The following is a 25,520-nucleotide window of genomic DNA, read 5'->3' on the forward strand; positions in this document are numbered from 1 at the left end:
TAGACAAAGTACACAGTGCTTAATTTGAGACGGTAGTTCCCGGTGCTTGGCACCGACCCTTAGATGTCAACACCGGAACTTATGACACTCTGCCACATGGCGGCATCATATATCTAATTTAGAGATAGGCACAACAGTTATTTAGTAATTCAATATACATTAAAAATGCCTCATATCTGCCACACAAGCCATTCTTATAGCTTCAGGGGCCTGGAATAGTCTGAATTATCAGACTTGTAGGAGTGTGATGGTTAGTAGTTGTGTTGGTATATCATTGTCAGCGCTGGGGGGGGGCATGGGTGGGGCAAGCTGCAGTGACCTTCTGAGAGAGGATCCTGGCACTTACTTATTTTCTTTTTTTTTGTTAAACAAATTAAGCACTGAAAGTCCATTATAATTCTTTAAGGACTACGTGTACCTGGTGTATCTTACTGCCTCACCCGAACCTTCTGCCTGGATCTCACTCTGTTAAAAAGTGATACCTTGATCCTATCTCTGTATGGCATTTCAGTTGGCAATACTCGGGGCTTTAAGTGGGCCGGGTCCTTCCGGTGCTCAGCACTGGCAGTTCTAAAAAGCAGGTGCTGAGGCGGGTCCTTATCGGGCCCTCCAATGTTGCCCTCACCCTCAAGATAAAAAATGTTTTTTTTTAAACTCTGCAGCATAACCATCCTTCATTGCCTTTGAGGTAACTTCAAAGACTCGTTATAGTTCTTTCAAAGTCTCATCATTTCAGGATTGAAGCATTTTCAATATTCTATACAAGGAAGCCATAGTTGTTGCTTATTTATCTTATGGAACTAACAACCATTGGCAAAACCAGTAGTCCAGGCCTGTTATAGGTGTAATATTACTTGTAGTATTATATATCTGGATGCAGTGACAAAAGCAGCAGATTCGCAGTCAGGCTATGCTAAGCACAGAATTTTAGCTTAACTGTTTTAGGCCACGCCCTTATTACATCGGCCACGCCCCTTTAGGAGTCCCCCCCCCCACCCTCCAACACACACACAGAGTTTTTCATCCCACTTAAAGAAGCGGGCAATACTCATGTAGAGTTGATATAGATTTTCAGTAGAGCACACTAACATTAAATTTCCTCCACGCGGATGCCTGGTGAGTGGTGGTGTTGAAGGCATCTTTTGAGTGAAACTGTGTTGGAAAAAGCCCTTTCAGACCAACAAATGATGCTACTTGATTACCCCATGTCCTCAGGGACTCCATGTTTCTGTCTGGGGCTCTCTTGGAGGTGTAGTGCTGGTGGTTTGTCCCAATGGAATCAAGCGGTCTAAAGCTCTAGATTGGAGTGGTTTGTGGAAGGACTAGATTGGGCCATTGTTTAGAAAATAGTGTCATTAATGACATGGTCATCTTTGAAAAAGAGCCTGTGTTTAGAGCCCTGTACTGAGTGTAAGAATGCTGATCACGGCTGTCCGAGGGGAGAAAGGGACCACCTATGAAATTCATCCTCCTCACCTAGGCCAGTTCACAGCTATGAAAAAAAGTGGTTTTCCCTTAACTGTTATCCATCTGAAGCTCTGCACTAGCGCGTGGCGTGATTTTGTACAGCAATAATGGAAGAAAACGAGGCACTTGGGGGTTAAAGGCTGCCATTTTCTATAATATGCTTTTGCACTCCCGAGAAATCATACATTAATTCTCGCTGAAGAAAAACACAAGCTCTGTGTTACCCGATAGGAATGCACCTGAGAGGGAATGCCCATCTGTTCACTGGGCCATCGCTCAAATCGAGTCTAACACGCATTTTTTTCTTTTTACTTTCTCAAAAGAAAACACACGATGTCTGAAAATGTTGACTGTTCTCGCAAAAAGTCAGAAAATATTTGAGAGCTTTCAAGTGCGCGATGACAAAAACGTTTCTGAGTGTTTATTTTTATTTATTTATTTTTTAAAGGTAACCAGGTAAGCCCGGCAATAATAACGTGCGGGTTCTGTTAGCTCAGGTGAGCGCTCGGGGCTCGGTGTTGAGTTTTTTACCCGTGTGAAGTGGCTCTGCGGGTCACGTGACAGGCTGGCTGATGTGAAAGCCGTGTTTATTTGAGGAGCCGGCGGAGATGGGCGGGTACGCGCGAGGGGACGGGGGGACAGCAGAGCCAGCCTCGCCGGCCCATGGCTCGGGAGTGTGAATAGCCACATTGAGGGAGCTGTCTAACTGGGCAGGAGCGAGGACTCGTTGGCTTTGCCTGGGGGCTTTGATAAAGGCAGCAGCTGCTGGTAAGTGCCTGCTGAGACGAACGGAGACGGGAACCGCGACGGAGCTGCATGGGCGAGCGGAGACACGTTTTCTCAAGGATTTTGTGCAGAATTGTGCTCCTTTTGCGCGCAAGAATTTCGCAAGCGAAGGTAAACTGCAGCGGCACCGACGGCCTGGCTGCCGCCGCCCAGCGATGGTGAATGAATGAATGAATGAATCAATCAATCAATCAATGAATTAAGGGTATGGCAGGGTTAGACGGGAGCTGGACGCGTGTTTTTGTACAATGCTGCTCACGTAATCTTTTTATTCTGTAATCGTCATGCGTTTCGCCAGGTTGAAAACGCATCCCGGGGCTGAGGCGGGATTTTGTGTGTGTGTTTTTTCTCCCCAGTGTTTACTAAATGAATGCTTAGCCGGACAACACGCGTGCATCTGTCGCTGCACCAGCCAGCCATGTTTTATGCAATTACCCAGCGCGGCTACTGCCGAGGAGGCTGGGATGCATGCATTGTCCCTGCGCTGTCTGGGCCTCGGCGGTGGTACATGTCCAGCAGCCAGGAGGAACGTGCCATCTGCTGCTGCCTGTGCTTTGTTGCTGTGGATGTGCGCCGCCTTTCTGTTTTCAGGCTGGCTTGGCAGCGCGGGGTTTTTATTCTCCTTTCCGTGTGCTGCTTAATTGCCTGCTGGATTTCTGTTTTGTTGTTTTTAGCACGTCTGTGTATTTTAGTCTTGTTTGCTTAAAGCTAGGGTTCAGCTGTAGGAGCCCAAGAAGGGTGGTCTTTTGTGCAGAGCCCTCTATTGTGCCGCCTCCCCACCCCCATGCAGCCCCGGTGGGGAGTCCGCACAAGCAGCCGTCTCTGCTTATCCGCCGGCAGGAACAGGTTCACATAATGGAAGGCTGTCTCCGGGAGCGGGGAGTCCTTGCAAGGGGCTGCAGGCTGGAAGAATCCGCGCAGTTATGCTAAAATGCACCCCCCCCCCCCCCCTCAAAGCCATTAACGCTGTTTGGTGGCACGCCTTCCATGTTTGTTGGCAGTGTTGTTTCCCGTAAATGCACGACATTTGGTACTAAGGAACAAGGCGTGCCTGTGTATATGTTAGTAGGAAACAAGCGAACTTGCTAGCCAAAACAACACATTTTGTATATTCAAGTGCTTCGGCTGGGAAATATGGTGCGGATTTACTCCTGACAGACCTACTCTGCACTTCTAAATGCAAACATGTACAGCTTGTGTAATCGGTGTACCGTGCAACGGACCCACTACCTTTTCACGACCTGTTTAATGTTTATGGAATATAACCTGCAGTTTAGAGCTGTGCTTGAACAACGATGCAGTAAGGATTTTGCTATGCCATGTTTTGGCTATAACTAAACTCTGCTTTTTCGCTTTGCAGTTGCATTGTTTGCTCATCATTGCCACCCCTTTCATAGCTGCCCGGCATGGCTCCTTCAGTTATTCCCCTGAGGAAACCGAGACTATGTTTACAATGGGGCAAATGCGAAATTACAACTCCCAGAATGCACAGTGCTATTGTTTACAAATTAATGACATGTCACGTGTGGCCGGGGGGGGGGGGGGGAGGGGAGGCACTGAGCAGCTACGCCTTTCATTTGGCCTGTGGTTTTTCATGTGATGGTGCAATGAGTAGGGAACTTGTGTTCATACGTAACAAGGACTCATTTTTCCCCCTCAACAGTATGTGTCCCAATAGTGGCGTCATAAGCTTGCCCCCCTCCCCCCCCCCGGTAGGCAGCCCAGACTGGAATAGGTTGGATGCACAGAACCACACGCAGCGCAGCAGTGGAGCACATAGCGATTACCCATGATGCTCTAAGGCAGTATGGCGGTCAGTTGATGGTCGGCCAAGCTTGGGCCCGTTCAGTAGTACCACACGCCACCATTTACTTCAGCGTGTGGGCGGTGCGTGCCGATTCACGCCCCTTGTATACAGGTTTGTGTAGTCCTTGGGCCGAGAGTGTTCGGTAAACAAAGGAACCGGTTTAGAAAAGCAGTTTTAACTTTGAGTGCAGTCATGTTTCACAAGTCTTTACTTTGAAACAGTAGGTGCGCGTCTTCTGCCATCTCTGCACCACTTATATTATTATTTCAGCTTCCTGGTGCGTTTTACAATTAGGGTCAACTAGACATCTGCACTCAAAGTCTAAGGTTACAACTGAAAATGTACATTATTTTTAGGGTTGCCCTTTGCCACTTTTCAAAATGTTGACGTGACACCGGGAGAAGCCGATTTCCTTTCCTTGTCTGTGGCCTGACACGGAATGCGTTACAACAAACAAATGATGGACGGAATGCTGACAATGCAAACATTCTCCCCCAGTCAAGAGATCTGGGTTAAATCCATCGTTCTTTTGCCCACTACACCACCCCAGTTTAGACATGGCCATAAGCAAATCAGTCTTGACCCTGTGCCTCATGGGAACAGTCCAGCCCGAACTGCCAAGCCATGTCTTCCCTGGACCGGAATCAAGCATCCTAGGACCGGTTTCTGGCTATCAGCCGTCATCAGCCAGGATAGCTTGACTCCAGTGGCGTAGTGAGCACGGGTCCCACGTCTGGGAATACCCATCCCACTTAGGGCGAAAAGCGTTACAACAAACAAATGATGGACGGAATGCTGACAATGCAAACATTCTCCCCCAGTCAAGAGATCTGGGTTAAATCCATCGTTCTTTTGCCCACTACACCACCCCAGTTTAGACATGGCCATAAGCAAATCAGTCTTGACCCTGTGCCTCATGGGAACAGTCCAGCCCGAACTGCCAAGCCATGTCTTCCCTGGACCGGAATCAAGCATCCTAGGACCGGTTTCTGGCTATCAGCCGTCATCAGCCAGGATAGCTTTACTCCAGTGGCGTAGTGAGCAGGGGTCCCACGTCTGGGAATACCCATCCCACTTAGGGCGAAAAGCGTTACAACAAACAAATGATGGACGGAATGCTGACAATGCAAACATTCTCCCCCAGTCAAGAGATCTGGGTTAAATCCATCGTTCTTTTGCCCACTACACCACCCCAGTTTAGACATGGCCATAAGCAAATCAGTCTTGACCCTGTGCCTCATGGGAACAGTCCAGCCCGAACTGCCAAGCCATGTCTTCCCTGGACCGGAATCAAGCATCCTAGGACCGGTTTCTGGCTATCAGCCGTCATCAGCCAGGATAGCTTGACTCCAGTGGCGTAGTGAGCACGGGTCCCACGTGAATGCAACATTCATTTGGGTGTGTTCAGTCTGTTTCAAAGCCATGTTGTCTTTGCAGACCCCCCACTTTCTTTAAAAAGGGCCCGCTCCTTAAAATGCCTAAAAGTGGAGACGGACTTATATTGGGTTTGAACACTTGTCCCTGCACTGCCCATGTCGGGGTCTTGGATCGGTAACCGAGTTTTCTCATTGCACTGTCATCACAAATGCTCTAGTGTTTCAATTGTTTTCGGTGCAGGTGTGTCATGCCTTGTATGACCACGTGCGCCCTTGCGCGCCGATGGCTTCTTTTCCATGACAACGTCTCGTGATATTTCGGTCACATTTCATAGCGGAGGGCTCCCCCTTCCCTTCTCACGTTTTGGCGGGTCTGTTTGAGAACAGCTTGCCGCAGTAGGCCCCGAGTTAATCTCTTATCTCATCCCGTCCCCCTGGTCGGCGCCCGGCCCCTAGTTTGCTTAACCTATTTTCTGATTTGCGAGTTGCCCTTATCCTGGTCTGTGAACCTACCCTGCAGGGTTGCGAGTAGTTTGAAGCGCACAGTTGCTAGGTGGCCACGTGTGATGTTTGTCAGCTCTTAATTAACCACGCTTTGGAGTCTTGTAGGACATTTGTGTTTTTCCTTCTACAAGTTCCGGCATGCAGCTTCCCGCTGGTCGAATGTCACACTTTCGACATCAGGCGCTTTGACAGATGCGTTTGGCTGGAGCATCAAGACCTTGCTTGTTTTAGGTCTGGCTCAGACAGCTTTAGCAATCAAGTGTGCCTCATGTCATTTGAAAATGATAAATTCATTCCCATATACATACATGGAGGAGCTTTGGGCCAGGCCACTTCATCCGTGGCCAGTGCTTTAATTGTGCAGGTACTGAGTACCTGTACTTCTTTAATTTTAAAGGGAGAGTACCTGCACTTCTCAGCAGACGTCCAAAACATTTACTAGAAGAGTACCGGCACCGCTAAGTAGTAAACCGGTACTCTGGGTTAGTAGGTGCCTACACTTCTATATTTCCATTTCAAACATTGCATGGGTCTGTTTATTTTTTGCTTCTGGCCACCACAAAACACAGCATGGGGCAAAGGGGCAACGCCTCAAGGCCTTGAGTATCTTGCTCCGACAGCAGTGGCATTTTGCCCATTCATATAGAAATTTACCCAAAAAACTGCTCTTAAGTGCCTGGGCTACTGGGCCAATACTTTGCTCAGTCTATCTATATCTTAAGGTTACAGTAATTGAAATCCAGTAGTGTGTTTTCTTTGAGCCCCCAATAATCCTATTATCCTCTAGTGTGCATTAAATCTAAAACGGTATTCTTCAAACTCTTCCAAGTGTACCTACCTTCTAGGAAGCACCTGTGCTTTATTAAAACTGGCTGAAATTGTATTATTACAATAAAAATGGCCTGCCTGTCTGAGTGAATGCCTTTTTCTTTTTTTTTTTGTAGCATATGCTTGCAAATAATCACACCAGCTTGCAAAGGCTGGACAAGTTGCCTTTGCCAGTGCTTGTTTTCATTGCTTGTTGGTTGACTGTTGTTAATGGAAACCTAATTGTGAGTGGTCTATGAGGGTGCAGGGCAGGCTCTGCTGCGTTAATGTAGTGTTAGAGTGCAAGTGTGCCGTTTATTCTCAGAAGGTATTGTGGGACAATGGGGCAGCGGCTTAGTTTTATTTGTCACGGTGACAACTTAATTGTTCAAAATAGGTAGCTTGTCGGACGCAAACGTGGCCTTTTTGTTTTTGTTTCTGTTTCCAGACCGGATTGTCGGGGTGGTTAAGCGTGTGATCATTCTGGATTTGCTAAGCCTTAAATGTACCTTCTGGGTGTGACTCAAGATGCTCTCCGCCATGACTTACTCAATGCTCTCTGTGGTGCGTAATGCTTTGCACCTGCTGGTATTTTGTGTGATACGACCCTGCACATGGGAATGTTTCACAGGGGGTCAGCACGTTAGAATAGATCTGGTAATGATGGAGGTAACTTGAATTTCAAACATTACAGGAGTTACCTGTGATCCTGTGGACAGTCAGTCAAGTTTGAACCCAGGAACTGGAAGTGTGGTATCCTGTTTCATGGTTTCTCAGAAGAAGTGGTTCTTTCGCTTCTACAGCAAATCCATCGTAGTCTGGCGTAGGTGTAGTCTCTGTGCCCCTCTATGTCAAGTTGCACCATGTTGCTTTACCAGTAGGAACATTGTGCCTGGCAAGATGAGTTTTTTTTCTTCCTCCTTTAAAAAGAAGCAGTGGCAGGAAACCAGCACTTGGGGTCACCCTCATCTGTTGTCCTTCTATAAGCAAGCAGGCGCAAGGTATAATCTTGTTGTCAAACTTCACCGCAGGATGAATGGGAGGTGGGGCAATCAACAAAAGAGTAAGTCGTTTGCCCCATCTATGGTTTCTAAAACTGATTGACAGTATATTAAAAAAATAATGTGGCTAATAGATAGATGGGTCTTGCTTTTACACATGGTTCTGTTCTAGAAACGGTTCACAATTAATAGGTCACTCATTCTAATTTAGTAATCCTTGACCCAGGATAAATGACCATTTCTACCCCAGATTTGCCAGTTTTGCTTTTCTGGGGTGTACGTAAAATTGATTTGTCTTGCATTAGATTTAAGGGGGACCCTGTAGAGATTGGAGTCGTGGAACCTCCTATGCAGTTGTTGGTCTATGGCCTTATTGGTATGTTGGTGCTCCCTTGGCAGCAAGAGCCGGGCCTGTCCAGGAAGCGCGCGCTGGGAACTGTAGGGACTTGTGCCCATAGTTGCCTCATCTACTTGTTGCTGCGGGATATGGTTATTGCTTCTCTGTCTTGTTTAAACTCGATCCTGTCTCTTATTTTATTTGTTTACGTAGCCGTCATACAGCCCTGTGGGCTAGTTACAGACTCCGATGTATTGTAATGTATGAATATAAAATGTATCAGGGCAACAGTATCAAGGTGGAAGAGGTGCTAGTGTAACATGCGTTGAAAGAGCTTGCAATAGAACACATTGTTTCAAACTGTTGAAGGTAAAAAGAATGCCTTTCACTAATCTACGCACTGTGCGGCAACATGTCAGTGCAAAATATCTATCCATTCCGGTCTAGCCAGACCGGATAATCCTGAGTGTGCATATGTGTGTGTGTGTGTGTGTGTGTGTATATATGCATATATAATATATATATGTATGTACGTATGATGTAGCCTAACGGCTAGGCGGTCGATCTCAAATCTGGGGAACCGAGTTCGAGTCTCAGCAATGTCGCTCATCATCCCGATAAATGACTTAATCTCGCCGTGCCTAACAAAAATGAATGTGTCCTTGTATAACGCAACAGGTGCTCATGTAAAGCGCTCTGATTCCTTCAGGTCAAGTTCGCGCTATATAAAACTACGAAGAAAAAAATGTATCTATCAACAGTTCGGTCTAGCCAGGCCTGATAATCATGAATGTGTGTATATATATATATATATATATCTTTATTGTTTTGCAGTAGAAGGGGTCAGAGGCAACAGTCTGGTGTATCAAGGCCAGGTAATCATGAAGTTGACATAAAAGTACAGAGCATGTCTTGACACAAAATTAATAAAAAAACATAAAACCATAGAATTGTACAATCATATTTTATGTTACATGTAAAGGACACTTTGTAGGAGACTTCAATGATGTAAACATGTTAGTGTGTGTTTTGGGAATGGTGAATCCTCTTGGTTTCCTCAAATGCTTTGCTAGAATAGGCAGTAGTCATTGTGCACAACACTTTTCCAGGACATCTAGTTGTCTGATCGATCGACTTTGACTTGGAGGTCCCGCCTGCAGATTCGACTATTATGTCCTCTTTGTACACCCTGGGACACTTGCATTAAGGTGACTTGGTGACCGGTCAGAAAACGTCAGCGGTGGAATCCATCAATCAGTATGTCAATTATAATCTAGAAGATTAACAACTCTTTCTGGAGCTTTCTTGGTCTAAGGAGTCGGTCTTGTTACAGATTCCAAGCCCTCTAGAACTGGCTTGGATGGTGGAGTTCTACAATATAAATTGTTGTGGACAGGACTGGACTGTTCCCATGAGGCACAGGGTCAAGACTGATTTGCATATGGCTGGGTTCAAACTGGAATGGCATGGTGAGCAAAAAAACGATGGATTTAGGCCCAGATCTCTGTACTGGGGTGAATGTATGACATCACCATCAATTGTTGTTTTTGCATTGATATGTGTATCCATATTGATCTTTCTCTGAGCCCTCTATTTTTGGGCTTATCTGGTCAAATCGAGTTTACTAGCCAGCGCATTCTCTGTCTGTTGCGAGGCATATTGAGGTTTGGGGGGACTTGGAGCCCGCCCATTGCTTACAGTTTTTTGGCTTTTGTCACTCCTTTTCTTGCTTGTGATTAGATTTCAAGCCTGTCAATCTTGTGGTTTGCCTTCCCATGAAGCATTGCTTCATTACCATTGCTTTGATTGGCTGGCACCTCTGCTTCCACTGCCTGCTTTTCAAGCACTCTTTAATTTATTTTGGGTGTTTTTTGTGTTATCAAGCCGTCTTCCCCCGTGTACTTCTCTCCACTTGTACTCTTCATTGCTGTATTGGTCTTTGTCACCCAAGTGTTTCTCCCTGCACCCTACCTGTTGCTGTTATCTGTGTGATTCTCCCCATTGCCTTCTTGCACCCACCGTGCCTCTCTCCCATATGTGTGCCCTCTATGTTGATTTTCCAACCTCTGGTTTGCTTTCCTCCCTCAGTTCCCTCATGTTGTTTTGGCGTTACCTGCTGCCAGTGGCAGCTGGTAAGGAACAGAGGTGGTGGGGGGCTGCAGTATGGGTTTGAAAAAAAGAAATCACTTCCCTGGATGCAGCTACCGCCTCTCCTCTGTCTTTTTCTCTTCCTCCCGACTCCTGGAAGTGGTTAGCTCCTAGGCTTCCCTAAGCCAATCACACTGCTGTCACAAGCATGAAAGCAGCGTTGTGATTGGTCTGAGTGGCCTTGTTTGGCCACTCAGGCAGTGCCTGGAAGCCTTAGGACAGTTCTCCACCCGGCTGTGCAACACAGCTGGGTGGAAAAATTCTAAATGCGCATAAGTTTGGCCAGCCCAAGACGGCCGGCCTAACCATCATGCACACTTAGTAGTGCCCATACCCCTCCTCCTTCTCCAGTCCTGCCCCAACCTGGCTCCATGCAGAGAAATAAAATGATTATAGCGATGTGTTATCATTCTATTTTTCCATGTTGCTCTGAAAGCGGAGGGGCAACGCTCCTCTGCCTTAGCGGAGGAGCTGCCGCTGCCTGCTAGGCCGTGAAGGCGTGCCTTCACAATGATACAGGAGGATACATCGAAGGCTTCTTTCCCCTCCCCTTTAACCTCGCTGCACAACATTGACGATGCTGTGCAGCATGGCTAAAACCTATTGGCTTGGTAATTTGGAACCTAGATGCTAAAATGGTTTGATGTCCACGTGACGCGCTAGTCTTTACTTGGCTTCTTTTCTGTGCACTCCCTGTTTTCGTCTGAACTGTCTCGCTGTCCTTGGATGTTTTGTAAACGTCACTCTTTATCGAGTTTTCTTGCAGTGAGAGCTTTCCTTTCTTTCCAATCTCCCTTTTAGCAGGGACCTTGGGATGGGTGTGTATAAATGTTGGATGCATGGCTTTCTGTGTTATGAAACTTCTATAACGTGCAACGTCATGGAGGACTGCACACACAAGAGGCGGCAGGAGACAATTCAAGGTTCAATAGAAAGGTAAAAGGGGAGTCTCGCTGGTGATATTGAGGAATTGTCTTGTTTTGACTGCTGGGGCAGAGGGAGATGGAATTTCCTGATTAGTTGTGAATCATGTGCTCCTTGGAATCCAGAAGTTTTCATTTCAGTTCTTTTCTGAAGCGGAGAAGTGAAGGAGAAACACATAACGTGAGTACTTTGAGAAGAACTGGTTTCTAGTCTTTACTTTTTTGCATTTTTAGGTTTCAAACCCGGCTGTTGTCAATGCTTTGTATTTTTCTTTAGTGACCCTAGATGGTTATTTTGTTTTTCTGCCAGGAGCAGAAAGAGGTGGGCGTTTCTGCCATATACGTGATCCAATAGGTGTTGCAGATGATGCAGGCGTGTAGGGAGAACCAATGAAGTTTGATTGGGTGAAATTTGTGTTGCCAGTCTTTAGCCCTGCTTGTGTAGCCACAGTATGTGTGTGACTTGTCAGTCGAACCTGGGCACAGTTACAGATTTGTACACCATCCGGGTGAGAGAAGAATCCTTTTCAGTAGTGGCTCTGAAATCCTATTCAGAAGGTATGGCTGTATTTGCGTGGAAGTGATTGTTGGTACCCGGTGATATTGGTGAAGAGGTTGTGACTGTCTGTGTTCAAGTGATTCAGGTAATTTTGAATGTGAGGAAAGTTGAGGAAGGAGTCCATACAGATTCAAATAGGATTGCTGGAACTACTCTGGAATAGTTTGTTGATGGGGATGAATTTGGACTTTGAGTTAAGTTTAAAATAGTCACCTAACATTCAGACTAGAAGGATGATGAGACAGTCCTTAAGCTAATCCGTATCTTTACTTATAGAGACCGTAAACTGGCATGTCTTCAATCCATGGTTCCGAAAGCAAGAATATCGGAAGGCTACTGGGGAAAGGATGGTTGTTTAGAGGTATTCTACAAGTCGTAGGTTGCCCTGGCATCTGGGGGTGCTCGTTTGGATGGGTTGATATCTGTTGTCAAATTCCACATGGGATGTTGACCGGGACTTAATGATCAATATAACTATAGACTAAAGAGGCACAAATAAGACCAGGAAGCTGTGGTCATGTGTAATGTTTCTCCACTTGCCAGGCAGCAACTGCTCAGCTAATCGAACTAAACTGATCCTTTTTTGACATCATGAGGTCGGTATAGCACAGTATACATGCATTGTTAGTGTTTGGATTCAAATGAAGGGCTACAGATACTACTGAATGGCAAACAGTTGGCTATCCCTCTTTCAATGGTTCTTCGTCCTAGCTGAGCACAGGCGGGCATGTATACTGACGGGCGGCTGCATCTACTTGCCAATGTTTGTGACGTCGATACCCTCGTGTTATAGGGTTACAGTATACCAATAATTCTAGTGTTATTGTATCGGAACACTGAGGCACCTCAGGAATGTCTAGGCTCATAAGGATGCGGGTTCTAGTTAGGTGCTTAGTATTCAAACCACTCGTTCCTATTACCCAAGCCTCCAAGGGTTTATTGGGTTGCCCATTTCCTTAACAGTAGTATTCAAACTTCGCAACACTTTGGGAGGGAAACAAGTTTTGAGAGAGATGGGATCTATAAAATGGCGGCTATTGAAACATTTGCTATAGTGGTCATTTCATGGTTCCGGTTACCTTTAAATCATAAAATGTTACTCCCATCAATTATGGTCTACAATTCACTTGAAAAGTATGTTTACACTGGTTAGCAAACGTCAAGGAAGTTATTCAGTTATATCAGTAGTGGAAGTTCTACTAGTATTTCTGTAAGTTTATTAGTGAGAGTGCTTGCGGTATTACTAGGAGCACAAGTTAATACAGGGGTAGTAATAGGACTTTTGGCAGAGGATGGGGACTGTGTGGATGTTTCTGTTGATTGGGACTTCAATGGGAGAGGGGTTGAATGGGCTCCTTAATTTATAATTAGGTCAAACGTATGTATTGAATTCTCGGTGCTATTGCAAGGCTATAGGTACCCAAAGCTATTGACCGTCCGTCCATGTCCTGTCACCCCTCAGCAGCATTGCCCTAGGCCATAGGGTCACACCTTGAATATGGTACCTAAAGTTTATTTTGGCTTTTCTCACCAAGGTTTCTGGTGAACTTTGTTTGGTGTTTAAAAATGCACCTCGTCTTTAAATAAATAAACCCTATCTTCTACTCCCACTAGGCACAACACAATCAGAACTTGCACTTTAAAAAAAATTATTTTTCAAATATTTCCTCTTCAGACTGTTTTTAGGTTAGCAGCGCCCAGATTGTGAAATATCCCTGAACTGCCCGCTCCCGCTCCCCCTCGCGTGAACTGTAATTGGTTAAAATGTTGGTCTCAGAAGTGGAGCACTCGGAGTCGCGCATGTGGTGGTGGCAGCGGGTGGTTGGCTGGTGCTGTGCTGCTGCAGCCAGACCTTTCTCATCAAACCATTGCAACCCACTGAGGGACCCTCACCGCGTGTTCTGTACAAATCAAGAAAAATACACAACCGGCCCTATGCCTCGCAGTAAGAACCTATTAAATAGAGTTGTAATAGATTAGAGAATTATACAGGATACACTTCCAGCCTACAGTCCTGTAACAAGTAAAATGTGCGCTTTGGAATGAAGCTTGCGTTTCATGTAAGCGCTTGGTCCTCCCATCCACGTACCTTCTCCAAAATAAAAGGAAGCATTGGCTTGCCGTTGGGTCTTGCCTGTGTAACAGCTGTTGGCTATGCCAATATCTTGTAGACATGTTGTGCAGCCGCGTGGCTGGTATTCAGTATAGCTGGAAGGTAGTGGACGGGTTGTGGATTTAAGTAACTAAAACCTCAATGGAGATGGTAGATGGGGTGAAAGCAACATAAACGCAATACTGGATGCCTATGTTTAAAGTAGAAAAGCACATTGCACGTCGAAGAATAATAATAATAAAACTCTTATGAAATAACAAGTGTGTTGTGAAAAAAAAAAACGAGGCGCAAGAACACGTACTTGGTCTATGCGCCAAGGAAGGCAAGCCTGCCGTAGCCAAGCAATCAAAAGATTGCAAAAGAGAGTGACAACGAAAATAAATAATTATATATATATATATATATATATATATATGGTGGGTGGGTTGTTACCCCTCTGAATTGTAAAAACATAAGTCTCGCTGCACGGCACACAGCGGTGTAGGCAAGGCCTACCAGCATTTATAGCCAATAGCTTATCCATTGGCATGCTGCTGCAATGGTGTTTTAAAAACATTTTTTATTGCCATTATAAGCTACAAAAAATGAAAACATATTGCTACATAAATGTGACTCTTGCATTCTTAAATTTTCAATTAACAATACATTTACAATTGTTAAATTTAAAAATATAGACTGACGTGTCGGTTAGTATTTTTATTTTTTTAAGCAGCTTTTCAATCTTTCAGTTGTACCATGCATTTAACAACTACTTTTCATGACGGCGACAAAAAGAAATCACCATTGAAACGCTCAATTTGCATGCAGCTACAAAATCACTAACTCTTTATGATGGCAACGTTGAAAAGGAGACTAGAAATAAATCTCCATCAAACAGGGTACCTGAAGTACATGTTATACAAGAATAAAATGATAAAAGCACACTTTCAAATAGCTTTGTGACTGAAGAGAAAGGAACTATTTTTAGGTGGGTGTTAAGAATGTGCACAAGCTTTGTGCAGTCACTCAAAGTGCAGGGATCCTGTGGTTAAAGTGCCTCATGCTGTATGTGGTGGTGGGTGGCAGCAAAATGTGTATGACAAATCAGCAGATCATTCTGTGAAGCGCTGTGACCAAAAGTTTGTGTATGTATATGTGTATGTGTATATGTGTATATGTGTGTGTGTGTGTGTGTGTGTGTGTGTATATATGTATATATATATATTTCCAATTTTTTTTGGGGGGGGGTGGGGGGGAAGGATATTCTGGCAAGACAACTAACGCTTTCTCAAAGGCCAGATCTAAAAAATATCAATGCACAGATCACATTTTTGGAAATGCCAGTTTTGTTGTTAGCAAGGACATATTTTGTTTGGCCTATTGTGGTGTGTGCCAATTTTTTCTCAGCAAAGCTGAAAACTAGCTTTCATCTGTCAGATGTGGCTTGTCTCAGGGAGTTGGCTTGAAACCTAAACCGTATATGGCTGTGTGCAAGCAGAGGAGAAATTGTTAATCAATCATTCCAAGTTCCCGCTTGATTATTTATTAATGTTATATCTTTAATAAATTCATTTTTTCCCCAAAAATGTTCTACAAAGGCAGTGGTAGATAGTGTAGATGGTGAAATGGTTACCCTAAAATAGAAAAGCAGTAGTTGGATTACCTGCACCAGCTGTGTGGGTGTAAGTAAGAAAATTACATTTCTAATGGCACATACCGCCAGAACTTGCTCATCTGTTTCCAGTATGAGTTGAACACCTTTTAATGCAATTTTGACCTGTTGGAGAGCGGGATTTGCCCCAATGGTAAGTGTTGGGGTGCTTCAGTGAAAAGACCCTAGTAGTAGGTGGCAGGACTGGGACTTAAAAGCAGCACCGGGTGGTCTGGTTGTAACTAAAAGGTTGATCTTGGATTCAAAGGTGTCTGTAACAAGGTAGGATATCAGAGTGGTAGAAGCCACGCTGTTACTGTCTTGAAACTACTGTTAGTAGCTTGTGAGGCCCTTTTTTAGCGAACAGTCAGCCAGCATGGCGACGCTAGGATGGAAGGTAATATGGCAAAGTAGATTGTAGAAATTCCGCTGGCAAAGTTTAGGATTTTGTCATGCGGTGCAGAGGAATATTTGGGTAGGCCTGCTAGCAAACTACTACAGTAGTTAAGTGTAATGTGTGCTAGTTGATTAGTTAATGTTTGTTGTGTTAATAGGCATGTGAATCTTGCATGTGTTCAATGATTGGTATCCTGTTGCAGATGCTTTGTTGGCTGCGAGGGATTTAAATCCCTAGCTTTCTGGCTGAGGGGGTAAAGTTCAGTGTCGAAGGGGCGGTTGAATCAAACTGGGTCAGCTAGACCGATGGTGTCTGAGACCAAGCACAGGACCTCAGTTTTTGAGTGGTAGAACATGAGTTACCCTAGAGACATCCAGTATCGTATCGCAGAGAGGCAGCCCGAGACACATACTTGAAAGTGGGATAAAAGATAGGACATGTGGAAATTGGTTGATGCTTTGCAAGTTATTTGTGTTAACCTCTTCGACGCCGATGACGGAACGGTTCCGTCATGCACGTCGGTTGGGCTGTGCTTATGACGGAACCGTTCCGTCATGGCCCCGCCCGCGCTCAGATCTTTCAGCACCGCGCGGGAATCTGCGCAGCGCTGAAGAGGTTAAATGCCACAAGATTTTAAAGGTGGGGGGGGGGGGGGATACCTTGCACTTTATGCGCTAGTTCAAGGTCATTGACACACCCCTTCTTTCTGACTTAGCTGCTCAAGCAGTGTACTGTAATTAGGATATCTTGCCTGTGGTGTCAGTAGGTTATACAAGCAGTGGTTCTGCCAGGAAAGGAACTTAAAATATTTCTTACTTTGTCCTCACAGATGGTAGGACTCCAATCAATGATAGTGTAAACCACAACACACATTTCCCAAAAAACAAACCACTTAAACTAAATTGAATGGTGTCAATTGTTATATTGAAAAATCATATTTTTAAGAATTAGTGATCCAATACAGGACAAATACACAATTTACACAACTACCAAAAGTAGTTTTTACACAATGGTGGTGGTGTCAGTAGGGCAGTACAGCCTACCGTTCTATTTTGCACACGATGCAGGGATTGTTCCGTGCGTTCCTGCACTGAGCTAATCCATCGAGTTGTAAATCATAAGTTGAAGGTGCCATTGAGTATTTCCCATGATGTGACACTTTAGAAATGTACATATATCTTCCATGGGCTCAGAAACACAGTCCCTTGCATGTGAGTGTTTGCTGATTGGAGAGATTCGTTTGAGGATCTGTGACCATCCATACAAAAACTAATACATTTAAGTGGTACCCGCACTCCTTTTAGATATTGTGCTTTTGTTTTGTACCTTATTTCAGTCTAATCACTGATGGTGCTGCATAGGCCTCTAAATCACTCCACTTAGCTTTCATTAAGCCATAGCACAGTTCCTAATTGTTTGTTGGTTGAATGCTGAAGAACACGCAAAGCTTTAATGTAACAATCTGGGATGCGGTGGCTGCAATGAAGATGTATTTAGGAAATTCCAGTCTCTGAAAATGTTGATTAATAGAAAAAGCCTAAGGCTACTCATTGATTGCTCACTTGGTAATAGGTTAGAATCTCCCTCCGTTTTCCCTCCTTTATAAGGAATTCTGTTTTTTGGCTGCTCAGACTGATGATCATATTATGTGCTAATATGGCATGGGACGTATCTTTACAAAGCCGATGATGCACATGAAGTTATGCAGGCCTTTGCAGTGCTTTTGACATTACCTTTTTATTAGCTTAAATATTGGTTGCATTTTTTGTTTATTCGGCAGCATGTAAACTGCGGGTAAGCCTAAGAGTCCAGGTCTTCAAAATGAGTTCTCTTTTTATTTTGGCTGTGATGTTAAGAACCCAATTTAGTGCAGATCATGGTGGTACACTAGACTGGGAAGGCCTGGGTTTTCTTTAGTTATCTCCTTGGGCTTGGTGGGTCCCCTCACTACTCAGCTGTAGTGAAAGTGTGTTTTAGCATTCCCTTCAATGCTGAGGGAGTTTGTTTCTGTTAAATGATTCCCTCTCAAAGTATGGCATTAAAAGGCAGTTTGCGGCACAGAGGATCCTGCTGGGAGCTTACCCGGTGATCAGTCCTGGAGGAATTTGTGTCCAAATCATCAGATCGCTTCGTGCATAACAATGAGGACCTTAAATGTGATTAGATTTTTGCAAGGGCTGGTTGGATGACATTTTAAGATTTGACTCCTTAAGCTAAGTTGTGTGATTCGTGCACATTAAGGCCTGTGAAACCGGTTGTCCACAATTTCCACATATTGGAAATGGATTGCATGTATACAAGATGGCACATTCTCAGATGATGGTTGTAAGATAATGGGTAGAGATAAAAGTGTGCACCCAGACTCCAGTAAAGGTGTCCCCATGGACTTTGGAAGTTCCCATTCTGCCTCTGTTCAATGCCCTGCTGAGCCAAATTTACAAGGTACACTGAAGCGCATTTCTGTGACCGTGTCTAATGTGGAGAGTACCTTTAACTTTATGATGTACCATTGACTGTCCGAGCAGAGGTACACTTGTGAATGATGATCAGAGAGGTGAGGGAAGTCATGGCTCGGAGTGACAATGCTTGGGGACTTCTCCAGAGTGCAAGTGAGATCCTGATTGTTGACAGGTACTGGTTTCCTGTGGACAGACTGAGACTGGTGGTGCTTCAAAATAGGAGGCGTTTCCTGTTTTCCAGTGCCACAACCCAAAGCCAGTGTAGAAAGTAAAGTGATGGACTTTTTTTTTTTTTTAAGGATGCCTTTGTTCGTCGCTCCTGCCAGCATACTGAGGCACCTTGTGTCTTCCCACAGCCAATACCTACGGACTTGACCCTATATAAAATAAGGAGAAAACATACATTCAAAATGCAGTCAGTCCCTTTGTGCTAGACCGGTGACGTTCTCTTGGATGATGGGATTCAAATGTAAATTTAGGCTATTGCTCGGTGACTGAAATGATGTGCAGTTGCTCTAGCTTTGAGGCCGCTGAGTAATGTTCGGGAAGGGTAAACCAAACCCTCTTCCTCATGTCACTGGCTGAATATAAATCAGCAATCTTGGTCGCAAAAACCAATTACTTCTCTACCAAAATCACGTCTGCTGACAACAAACCCAGGGTAATCTTTGGCATTGTGAATGACCTGGCATTCTCAGATCGTACCTCGCCCCAGGTCCCTCCTTCCCAGCTTCTTTGTGACCAACTTAATAACTATTTCCTGGACAAAATTACAACTATCAAGACTAATATCCCACTTCCCTCGCCTGCTTTTGTTGATCCCTCCCCCCCTACCGTCCAAAGTCCTCTCACTTCCATCCCTCCTCTCACTCAGGAATTGTTTCTGGCGATACTTCCCAAAGTGAAGTCGGGGTCTCCGGCGGACGTCTGCCCCGCACGCATTTTGCAGCAAATCTACTCTAGCTGCCCGGATCCCCCTATTGCTTTCCTCAACAGTTCCTTGGCACAGGGTGTTGTGACCCCTGCACTAAAAGCGGCAACCATTGTGCCCCTTCTGAAGAAACCTGGCGCGGACCCCTCCATCTCGGCCAACTTTCGCCCCATCTCCCTGCTGCCCTTCCTGGGCAAGGTGATGGAACGCCATGTCACCGCGGTACTGAGCGCTCACGTCGAGGCGAATGGGGGGTTGGCCTCCCGCCAGGCAGGATTCCGCCCTAGGCACTCGACCGAATCGGTCGTAGTCTCAGTCCTAGACAACCTCAGGAAGGGTATGGATGACAACCACCACCAGGCACTGGTCCTCCTTGATCTCTCCGCCGCCTTTGACACGGTGGACCATACCATCTTACTTTCCCGTGTCAAGGCGGCCGGCATCGGGGGATCAGCTCTGATCTGGCTCTCCTCCTTTCTGAGGGACCGCACCCAGGCGGTTCGACTAGGCGATTTCACTTCCACCCCTCTCCCTGTCACCTGCGGGGTTCCCCAGGGTTCTTCTCTTTCTCCTTTACTTTTCAATCTTTATATCTTCCCTCTTATCTTTGCACTCCAGCAGCTGGAGGTCACCGTCTACAATTACGCGGATGACCTCCAGCTCATCTTTGATCTATCCCCTTCTTCTCTCTCGGTCTCTAATTTCCAGTCAACTATGACATTTATCAGGGACTGGATGAACCACAACCATCTTAAACTGAACCCGGACAAAACCGAGCTGGTTCTCACTGGTGGTTCATCCAGCCCCTGGAACTCTCTTTTCTGGCCCCCCGCTCTTGGCCCGGCACCATCCCCCTCTACCACTGTCAAAACACTGGGTGTCAAAATCAATAATCAGCTCACCCTTCACTCACAAATCAGCTCTGTGGTTTCCTCCTGTTTCCTCACTCTCCGAACTATCCGCTCTGTCTCCCGTTTCTTCTCCCCCCAGGCACTAAAGATCATCATAGCCGCCCTGGTAATTTCGCGATTGGACTACGCCAACGCCCTCTATCATGGCATTCCAGCGTACAGCCTGCGCAGACTCCAAACCATCCAGAACCAGGCGGCTCGGTTGGTATACGGTCTTCCACGCTACCACCACTCCACTCCCCTTCTAAAGGAGCTCCATTGGCTCCCCGTGAAACAACGCTCCCTCTTTAAGATCGGATGCATGGTCTTTCAGGCCCGTCAGGGCACTGCCCCCGCTTTCATCTCCTCACTAGTCAAACCTTATGTCCCCGCAAGAGATCTCCGGTCTTCCTCCAAGTCTCTTCTCCAGATTCCCCGCTTCTCACGCAAAAAGTGGGGCGGGTCCAACTTCTCATTTCTGGCCCCCACTTTCTGGAACTCACTTCCAGACCATCTCCGCTCCGCATCCCACTACCTCTCCTTCCGTAGAGATTTGAAAACCTTCCTCTTCTGCCAGGCTTTCCCCGCCTAAACTTATTTCATTCTTTTCCTGGTCTTTTCTCCCTCAGTTACTCAACCCCCAGCGCCAAGAAACCGCAAGGTGTATGCCGCGCTCTACAAATGTTTTAAATTAGAAATTAAATTAGAAGGGTCTGAAGCCTCAGTCTGTCCCTAAGAGTCGATTTTATGATGCTGAATTATAATTGAGGGTATTATTCTTAGGAATGTATTTTTAATGTGATTATGCTTATGAAATGTTTTTAATTTACCTTTGTGATTATGCTGTACTATTGCACACTTTTATGGTTTTATATCCAAGATTTTGAAAGAAAGTAATGTGGGCAATCGTGTTAAATGGACAATTTGTGATATTGGCGGGTTCATTTAAATCACTGTGGACAAGCACGTTTTAAAGTGACGGCTGACTTTAGATTCCAGGGTCTGCTGGACTAAATGAAGGTCTCCAATGGCAAATACGCTCCAGGAGCAGAGTCTGGTGCAAAAACCTGAGAAAATGTAATGGTATGGGGTAAACATTGGATTAATTACGTATTGGCCAAGGTGACTTGAAAGCTGCAAAGTACCTTGGAAGTGGCAAATGTATGGTGCATTGCCAGTTGTCTGGTGGGAAGGGGCGCCATGGCCTCTTAATCTCTCTGGGAGAGGGGTGGGATGTCCGGTGATGCAAAATTTACAAATGTTTCAAATGTAATTGTGGTTAAACAAATTGGATGTAAGAGTTTAGTTTAGTTCTGTAAAATTCTCCCTGCTTTGTTTCCTACCAGAGCAGTGACACGATGTGCATTGGTAGTTGGCTCCTATTATGTTTTACGTCCATAAGAAAGGTAAAAAAATAATTAAACAAAACTCCATCTTAGAGCTCCCTTAATTATGGTATATGGTGACGAGCGTGACAGACCCTTTATGAATTGACTAATCTTGTGAGATGGGGAATACTCCGTTCTTTTGAATGAAGTGTGACTAAATTCCAGGCCTAAATACAGCCTAATGGAATTTTCTTTGGGGTTCAACAGTTGAACATACATGTTTAGCTTCCATACAGAATTATTTCCAACTGGCACAAATGTAATAGCTTACTTTTATTTTTCCTTGTCAATAAAGCACCTATACGTAATCACGGGTAATTTAAATAACCCGTTTGTGAGATCCTTCCCTACTTCCATGGAAATTCATAGTTAATATAATGCACACCGTCTCTTGTATTTAAAATCAGCCCACCTACTAATTCGCCTGGTGCCGGTGTGTTGCATGATACAGACTTTTTCCAAGAATTTATTAAGTGTGTTTTCACCCAGGCCTCTTGGCTTTCTCCAGAGAGACCACTTGACTTGCGTCAATCTGCAACTCACGCTCAGGTTTAAGCTGAAGACAATTTTTTAACATTCTTTCCTGAATTTCATCAGGAAGGCTGAACATGTAGGGTGTCTGGCTGAGAGTGCGAAAGCTTTGCTGCTGAGCTCAGCTACCTGCCCTCACCAATAACGTTGAGGCACCGAGAAGCAGGTGGGAGGAGCTTAATGGCGGTATATGTCGATTATACCTTTGATGCTAGATAACAATAAAATGAATTGGTTCTGCAGACATTTCGATGGATTGGGATTGTCGGTCGTGGATAGTTGCAATTCTATGTTGTTCCATACTGGGGACCTCATTTCCTTTTTAGTGAGACCTTGGGCTTTGCAGGCTTCAGGGTGAGCTTAAAGTAAGTTTCAGACTTCCTCTGTTGAACAGCAAACAGCAGCAATGGAAGAAGCAGAGTGGCGATTATGTACTTTTTACACACGTGTTTCGGAACACACTTGCCAATCCTCTCAAAACAGTCTTTTCTTCTTTACATTTTGCTGTTTTGTTGACCCAGAATAGTGCTGGGACCTGGGCGTCCTTCCTCTAATGCATGATAGTGCACGTAAGAACCTCTGGAAAGTGAGACCCTTGGTGGTTCGCCATTCCATTTCTAGGTTTCCAGACAGAATGGTAGTAAATGTCTTTAACTGACGTCCTTTGAAATGTTATGCTAATTATATTCATGAGTCTATCTAGATACCAACTTGCCAAAGAGTTGAGTATTCTTTTTATAAAACTTAAATGCAGTCTGAGCCTTTGTTTCCCATCTGAATATCTTGTCCTAGTTGAGGAGTGCCATTTTAGAACAAGTATTGGCATAGCCAAAAGGTCTCGCCTTTGGGACCTTATAAGTGTTTAGCCATGCAACACTTGATGTTGTTGCACCAGGGATATTGTGCTGGATAACTAAACACTTATAAGGTCCCAAAGGCGAGACCTATTGGCTATGCCAATGCTTGTTGATACATACCACAATCCAGTTTTAAAGTCTTCTTAGAGTTTCTCATTGCTCAAATTACTGATATATATGTTTCCCTCATATTCATTGCTTGAGTTTTGCTCGCAAAAGTGTCACTCCTAGTTGTTGAAATGTCACTCATAATTACACTTTAAATATGAAAATGTCACACATAGCAGTACCTGCGTAGGCGAGACCTAAAAACGGCGCGGCATCGCATAATTCCAGTGGAACCGTATATTATCAAGACTTGCACTACTGTGAAGTATTAGCTCTGGAAGACCCGTCACAACATTTGGAATGCAGTATTATGTACGTGCTTTAAAAATACTTCTGTACAGATACACACCTTGAGAGAATGAGGAAACAAAAATGATCGCCCCGCCCTTACCCAGACAGACTCCAGGCAGCTCTGCAAGCCCTTAATCGGTCACAGGGCTGCGTAGCAAGCAGTTGCGTATGCAGGAGCTATGACGACAGCTTATGACCAAAGGCCAGAGGGCAGCACCGCATGTGTGCACATACACACGAAACAAGAAAATCGCTGTTCATGTAATGAGACCGCTTAAAGGCAGAACAAGGTCAGACATAAAAGAGGGCTGGCACCACTACACGGAGATTTAAGGGTAAAGTCGCGCCATGTCGCAATCCATTCCGATAGGCGTTTAGCGGTGCAAAGACTGCAGAAGCATTTGAATGCTCACTGCAGGGTCAATTTAATGTACCGGTTACTAAACATTTTCTTTTTTTTTCCTTCCTATGGCGGGTGGTGGCGGGCAACACGGACAAGGGGAGGGAGAGTGAGAAGGAATTGGCAGCGGGACAGTTAAACAAATGGGAGGGGTGAGGGGAGTGCACAGAATAGAAGAGATGCCCTGGGAATGCTTCCAAACGTGTGCGCGACGCAGAAGCTGTTTGCTCTTTTTCGAAGCACATACTCGTGCTTGTGGCGCGCCCCTGCGTGCTCCTGCAAGGTGGATGCCGCCACAAGCACGCGTATGTGCTTCGAAAAAGAACAGACAACGGCTAAAGGTCCTCCTATGCAGCGCATGCGCTGCGTAAGTGAGACCTAAAAATGCTCCTGTTTTAGAAGAAAACAGTAAGAAGTTAAGTTGCTGTGGAATAATGGTATTGCCAAATGTTTCTGCCAATGTTGTTTTCGCTCCTATTTGCTCCGTAAGCGGACACGCACGTTTCAGTTCAGTGAAGGAAGCCTGTATGTTACATCCGTGTCACTCATGTGTCATGAATATTTGGCAGATTTAAGAACTCAGAAGTGTACCTTTTTTTTCATTTACTCGCGGCATCTTTCAAGCATATGGTGATGCATTTAAACCCATCCACACAGAGGCAATCTGTCCGACAGGCTCCATGTTTGTTGTAACATTATTGCAATGTGTAGATCCTCTTTCCAGGAGACCTAACACAGACCGTCAGAAACGTACTCTTTCTGCTTACTCACCAGGATTCTGAAATACACCTCTTAGGACTACTATTCGATCTACATCACTTCAGGGTAGATCTAGAAAACACCTCCGTACTATATTGTAACACATTGTGCTGCCTAATGACTGCCTCACCCTCTCCATCTTTCTCTTCCCTTTCCACCAAACCCTACAACCTCATAAATTGTATTTTTTTTATCCTTAATATACGTAAACCTCATCCTCAATGTAACCACACACAGAACTTCATGTTAGCGATATTAAGTACCCCGCTTTCCTTGCCCGTGCAAATATGTCCAATTGATTAGGTGCATTAGAGTTTACAATGTTAATGTTTTTGTTTTTCATCAAAACCTTTTATTTTTTTTTTTATTTTTTTTTTTCTTTGCTGTGTGCGCGGTCATCCGGTCTCCACACCCCACTAAAAATCCATCTTTTATAGTAGTCCATCAGTTGCATCACACTACGTTCATTGGAAAGCTCCTCTCCAGGCACACAATAAGAGGGAGGGCCGTCAATACACTCCTCTCCTGCTGTCCATAGAGCCCTTGCTCCTGCTTGTAGCCTTCCTCGCGATCCTCTCGCCTATGGAGAGAAGGTGAATTAGGAGTTCAGAACAAAAATACAAGATTATCACTTAAAGTGACATAAAACCAAGCAAGTGTCCATGCAAGAGGTTTCAGGTCAGTAATTCTATTGGAAAATTTTGCTTGGATAGTAAAACGCAGTCCTTTGAAAGATTTATTCTTGTGGCTCCCCTACTGAATTTGGTACCAGGCCGATCTGGAGCTACATCCCTGGGATTAAAACCTAACCGGAAATCATATGTAGGGGGAGGGTATGACTTTTTTTTTTAGAGTTTGGCAGACCGGATGCTGCATCACAAACATGGCAGATTTTCTACCCGCTGTATAGCAATTGCATTATAGCCCATGGATTGTGTAATACGATGGATGAAAAATGGAAATAATGCACTAGTTCTATCCCTTTCTAAACTATGAGAATTATTTCTTTGTGTACTACAAACTAAGTATTTCTTATCTGTTTATGTAATAG

General features: G+C 44.9%; 1 protein-coding gene across 14 annotated transcripts in view; it reads left to right on the forward strand.

Moving 5' to 3' along the window:
* MAGI1 (membrane associated guanylate kinase, WW and PDZ domain containing 1) overlaps positions 1 to 25,520 on the forward strand; it is a 1,064,730-nt gene that overhangs the window by 644,790 nt on the left and 394,420 nt on the right. The window contains exon 1 of one of the 14 annotated variants that reach the window (XM_085624693.1): positions 2,096 to 2,235. The exons of 10 other annotated variants lie outside the window; for them this stretch is intronic. The gene's annotated coding sequence lies outside the window, so the exon portion shown is untranslated. Of the gene's footprint in view, positions 1 to 2,095; positions 2,365 to 25,520 lie in introns of those variants that run through there. 3 more of the 14 variants (XM_085624692.1, XM_085624695.1, XM_085624694.1) reach the window with 3 other exon arrangements.

This window comes from Triturus cristatus, chromosome 9 (assembly GCF_964204655.1).
Source record: "Triturus cristatus chromosome 9, aTriCri1.1, whole genome shotgun sequence".
NCBI lineage: Eukaryota > Metazoa > Chordata > Amphibia > Caudata > Salamandridae > Triturus > Triturus cristatus.